The 6,060-nt window shown below is 37.9% G+C and overlaps 1 protein-coding gene across 1 annotated transcript in view; it reads left to right on the plus strand.

Moving 5' to 3' along the window:
• Window positions 1-4,094: 4,094 nt before the first annotated feature.
• cdh6 (cadherin 6) overlaps window positions 4,095-6,060 on the plus strand; it is a 244,375-nt gene continuing 242,409 nt past the window's right edge. The window contains exon 1 of the mRNA XM_008396406.2: window positions 4,095-4,381. The gene's annotated coding sequence lies outside the window, so the exon portion shown is untranslated. The remainder of the gene's footprint in view (window positions 4,382-6,060) is intronic.

Raw genomic sequence — 6,060 nt, forward strand, 5'->3', positions numbered from 1 at the left:
ATTTTGGATGAGCTAATGATGTAATTTTTAAACATCAAATGATTAATAATGTGATTAAACTTTTTACCAAATACTTTTTTACATTTTTTAAATAATAAACTGAACCTAATCCACTTCCAGTGTGTGCCATTAAACCGAACTACCGCCGAATAAACAAAGTACATTGAAATGAACTGAACAAGATGAAGTACTGATGGAAAAATATAACAAAAGCTAAACTTTTCTGCTCTTGGCCTAATCTCTCTGAAAGCCTTAAATCCTTTTTCAAAGTAATATTCCTTCTTGAAGGGACACAGCACACGATCAAGGCGTTATTTACACAGATTGGACATTCGGCACTAATAACGGTCACGCAGTGAGGAACATTCACTGGTTTCATTAGCTGCACATGAGTTGCTGCGGTTATAATAGCGCATGCATCTGCGTTAGCCTCTGATTGCTGTTCTCTGCTCTGCATCCAATTTCATGACGGACGTTACAGGCTAACAACCCACATTAGCTATAATCTGCTTTTGTTGGTTGCTCCTCGGTTTTAGTCAGGTGAAACTAGCAACTATTAAGAAGGTAGGTTATTTTTCAGAAAGGGTTTTTAGCAAATAAGAGAGATTGTGTGCCTGTAACATGAATGCTGTGGGCTAAAAATAAACTCTGTCACTTTTATCAAAGCTATAGAAGCACGCTGAATGTCAAAAAGTTTTTATTTTGCAATAAACCTCCAAGCTTACAGTCAGCACCTCAACAAGAGAGGAAAAAGCAAGGACATGGCACATGTAAAAGCAGATGACTGTGCACTAATAGGCCTCTAAAGCCTTGTTATAAATAGTAAAACGTTAAATAGCTGCAAGGCTCAAGAACTCACCCACACACGCGCTAGGCATAAGGACAAGAAATCGTTGCCCTTAAGTATTTTGCACTGTGACATGGAGCATAACCTCTGGATAATTAGCTATTTTAATCTGTTTCTAGAGCACAAACACCAGTGGTGTCAGCTGCAGGCAGCATGGACAACATATTCTCTAACCTAAAAAGATGGATTTGAAACTAAAATAGAGCCGTTAAGAAGCTAAAGAGCTTTCTTACTATTATCTATAATTTGACTGGGTAATGCTGAGTAGCATAAATACAAGATCTGGTATTGAAGTCAGGCTGTCATTATCTTACATATAGCACACATATTTGGAGAAAACACAGTTTTGAGAATAAAAGACGCTCAGGACTTTAAAGCTACTCAAACTTACAGATACACAAGTTAAGACAAACCCCAGCTACTAAAGCTAATAGCAGTTCTAGCTAAGCATTAGTACAAGCTAACAGTAACTCTGCCTAATGACTGCTCCATTTTCCATCTTCTCCATTTTGTCCACTAAAGATACAAGTGTATTAATACATGCTGGCTAAAGGTTTTACAAACTAACAGTGATATAAGTTAGCTGCTGCTCAGGCTAGCCTTGCTAGCTAAGTAAGCGACTACATTCCATTAGCTACACATTTTTGGAACGATCTGAGTTTTGGGAATAAAGGATGATCAGGATTTTAACATCAATTTAATGGCCACTGAATCTTAAAGCATGTCCAACTTACAGATATACAAGTTAAGACAAACAATAGCTACAAATGCTAATGGCTAACTCTAGCTAACAGTTACACAAGCTAGCAGTACAAACTGCAGAAACTCTGGATAATGGTTGCTCCGTTTTCCATCTATTCACTGTGTCCAGTTTAGAAACATAACATAAGAAACAAGTTAATAGATAAACATTAGCTAAATGTTTTAAAAACTAACAGTCATACAAGCTAGCTGCACCTCTGGCCAGCCTTGCTAGTTAAGCACAAGCCATTAGCTACACATTTTTGACACAATCTCTGTTTCGTAAATAAATCACACTCAGGAATTAACATGACTTTAATGGCCACTAAATGTTAAAGCTACAACTTACAGATACAGCAGGTCTAGCTAACGGTTACAGAAGCTAGCATTAGAACAATCTAACAGCTACTCTGGATAATGATCACTCCATTTTCATCTATTCACTGTGTTCATTTCATCCACTCAAGATACAAGTTAATGGATACATGCTAGCCAAAAGTTTGACAAGCTAACAGTCATACAAGCTAGCTGCTACTCAGGTTAGCTTTGTTATTTGGAGCAATCTCAGTTTTGGGAATAAGAGATGCTTGGGAATTTAATTTAAGTTGAATCCCCACTGAATCTAAAAGCTACTCCAACTCATAGATATACAAGTTAAGACAAAACCCACCTACTAAATCTAATAGTGGCATTGGCTAACAGTTACCCAAGCTAGCATTAGTATAAGCTAACAGCAACTCTAGCTAATGATTGCTCCATTTTCAAGTTTGTGGATACACGCTAGCCAAAAGTTCTTGCTAAGTATTTTTGTCTACTTTCTAGTGCAAACACTTGAAATAACTAACTTTTTAGTACTTTAAAAAATATATATATTAATGATTTATTAAATATGCTTCTTTTATCTCACAGAAAAGTAAATTCTAAGTTATTTCTTTCTTATTTCAACCAGAAACTAAACCAAAATTACTTTTAATATCTTCTCATATGGAGCAGTTAAAACATTTCTGTGTAAAAATACCCAATGATACCCATTCCAACCACAAAGTGGATAATTCTCAGTAATAATTGCTTTCATTTCAGTAATTGTCCTCAAACTTACTTTTACCTCCCAGTGAGCAAACTGAAATTGCATTTACGGCCTGATTGATAATTAATTAAACGAGGGCTGTCCGCATCAGGACGGTCACACTGCGACCCTGCGCCATTATTTACTCCTGACTATGGAGATGTCGGCAGTCCCATATGAGTCCACATGATTGCGGACAAGAGAAGAAGAAGAAGCAGCAGCGGCGGCGCTGTGAAACGGAGCCTGCCTCACGCTGAGGCAATTGAGTCAGGAAATGGAGGTCGGAGTGGGGTCATGGCATCCAAACTCAGCAATCTGAAGATTTTGTGTTTTTCACAATCCCCTTACCCAATCGCCCTCTCCCGCTGTCTCCCTCTCTCTCACAAACAACTGCAGCCCCGCCATGCCTCCCAGTCCTCCTGAGGTGAGAGTGTGATATCAACCAATCTGTTTCAGCCGCCCCCGTAACCCCGACAGTCGCGGCCACGCCGCCCCCAGCCTTCCTGTTCCTACCCAGTTTGCCACAGCGACACCAGAACCGACTGCTGGACTCCCAGAGGCTCCAGGGAGAGAAGGTGTTAAGTGAGCCGAGAAGGAAAGAAGCAGCAGAAAGAGAGTCCTTTACGACCCACGCCCGTTTTTTAACGTCTCTCTAAACCGAGTCACCGTATCGTCAACGGGATGAGGGTTGATGTAGATACAAAGAAAATTGGAGTAAATTTCCACCAAAATGACTTGGAAATTTTTAGATTTGTACCAGGAGTTTTGTAGTAGTAATTTGTACATCTCTGAGTTTGAAAAGCCAAACATTTGCTTGAAAATTTCACAAATTTTGAAAGTTATCTGAGATTTTCTAAGAAAAAATGTGGACATTTCTGAGTTTCAAGTTTAAAACTTTCTACAAAATCCATACAATTTTATATATAATCTAAAAAAAATTATAGAAAATCATGTAAGTTTATGAGTTTGAAATTTGCTAGGAAAAAAATCTGATATTTCTATTTGCTGGGAACTCTTCCCCTTCCGATTTTTTTATTTTTTTTTAGATTAATCTTAGAATTTTTGGAGAAACATTTATGAAAGTCAAAAATTTGCTTGAAAAAAATCAGAAGTTGAACACGGTCAACTTTTGGAAATATTCAAGCTTTTTCAATGTGGAAATTTCTGAGTTGCAAAAGTCAAAAATGAAAAATGTATGACTTCTGAAAATGTTCAAGTTGTTAGAGATTATTCTCAAATTTTAGCAAATTTTACACTCAGACATTTCCTGTCTTTTTTTTCTTGATAATTTCTGAGATTAATCTAAAAGTTGGAGTTTTTTCTAATTGATTTAGTGTTGTAGTTCGGCCTCCAGTCACCGGAGGGCGCTGCGGGTCATCGTTAAGCGGAGCCCCTGAGACAGGATTAAAGATGGCGGCGGGTACGTTCATCAACGGTAAAGAGAAACAGTGCGGTGCGGGATGCTAAACGCACTTTAAGCGGTTCTGTTTCAAAATATAAACACTCGAAACGTTTCTTAAGTTTCACCTCAATAAAGTTTTATCCATCCGAGCTAAGAAAGTGAGGATACGATGACAGAAAAGCAGGAAGATAACGGAGGAAACTCCGTTTTATGGGATAAAACACGATGCTAATAACCAAGATTGATATCAACGGCTGTCGCACTTCACGGATTAAAGTTTTATTCCTTCAAGACCAACAGACGGCGCTTCTGTATCAACATCTCTGTAAGTGTCTTAAATATTTTATTAATTTTATATTTTATTTTCCTATTAGCAGCTTAATAAGTTCTTGTTTTGCTACATTTCGTAAATATGTAACCTTAAGTTGAGAACCACAGTTTCTCAAGTTAAATCAACTGATAAAATAATGTTAAAATTTAATGTTTTAATTCAGCATATTATAACAAATGTATGTTGTGGAGAGTCGGCCTCATTCATACAGGAGAAAACTCAGGTTTTTAAGTAAATGGCTGCTTATCAATAAGGTCAGTCAATTAGATTCACTCATTAAAACCCCTAAAATATCAGATCTATTAAAATTTCAGCATTAGTCAGTTGGACTTGGTTTGGAGATGAAATTTGCAGTATTTGTTACTCTTTCACCTGCTGCTAAGGTTGTTTTCTTTTTAAATCTTACTACCAAAATGTCTATTTTTGAAAATTTGTGGCATTTTTCTGCTGTTTTTTTCAGTAAATTCCCTTTTTTTTGTTTTGTTTTTGTACTCCAAATAACAATCAATTACTAAATCAGTTGACAATTCTTCACAAATGATCCGATTAATCCTTTTAGCCCTAATTGAAATGAAAGGTTAGATGAAGGTACAGTTGAAAAGCAGACTCTAGTTGAAGGCTGGGCTACTGTGTGTGTTTTCAGGTTATCTTGGAGGAAATAAAAACGGCAGTGGCCAGCAGATGTGCTGGATAATATGTCAGAAACAGCAGTGGCCCCATCTCTTTCTGCTGCTTTCATTTCAAAGTGAAATGTGTGGAAACTCATCTGGCCAATGAGGCGAATTTTAAAGGCAAAAAGCTGCAGCTACTTAGACGGCAGGGCAGCCAGCGGGGCTAAAGAGGCATCCCATTCCTGCCGCTGTGAATTTCTACGAATTTTAACTTCACTATCGCTTTTCCATAAGATGAGCAATTTTATTCTTTCTCCAGCTGCTTATAGGTTTAACAGCAGAGAATGCATTGTTTTGCCTCTTCTTGTGTCAAGCACTCATTAAACAAAACAACCTACTTGCTGAACTGAAACACAGAGAAAGAGGCAAAGATCAAACATAACAATGTCTTGAAATAGAAAATTAAATATAATGAGTCTGCTATTTGCCACATAGCAGAGCATGTTTATGTTTTATAAAGCCATGTTGGCAATCATCTGCAGTTCTCAACCACGCAGGTTAGGCCACCTTCACTGTGGGACCCTGAAAGGCATCTTGAAATTTAAATGAACGCTGGAAACGTGACTGTTTATTAGCCTCTAATGTTTGGTGTTAACCAGGATGTAAAATGTTTTAAAGGCAGCTTAGAGTCTACAAAAAACACAAAGAAGACTTCACACTGCTTAGCCAGGGCGGTAAACACATTTCCACTACTTCTACAAACAGCTCAAACATGTATAACAACAACAAAAATAAAAAAAAAACCCCACTGAGATGTTGTTTTGGTAATTAATTAATGTTTTTTGGTGTCTGGAAAATGAGCCGTTTCCAATACCTCCTGATTTGTAATGTTACATTTTGTGGGCACTGCGCCGTTACCTAGCAACCCCAACAGAGTTTCCCCCGTTACCTAGCAACCCCAGCAGAGTTCCACCCGTTACCTAGCAACCCCAGCAGAGTTCCGCCCGTTACCTAGCAACCCCAGCAGAGTTCCGCCCGTTACCTAGCAACCCCAGCAGAGTT

The sequence above is a fragment of the Poecilia reticulata genome, linkage group LG20 (assembly GCF_000633615.1).
Source record: "Poecilia reticulata strain Guanapo linkage group LG20, Guppy_female_1.0+MT, whole genome shotgun sequence".
In the NCBI taxonomy this organism is placed as follows: domain Eukaryota; kingdom Metazoa; phylum Chordata; class Actinopteri; order Cyprinodontiformes; family Poeciliidae; genus Poecilia; species Poecilia reticulata.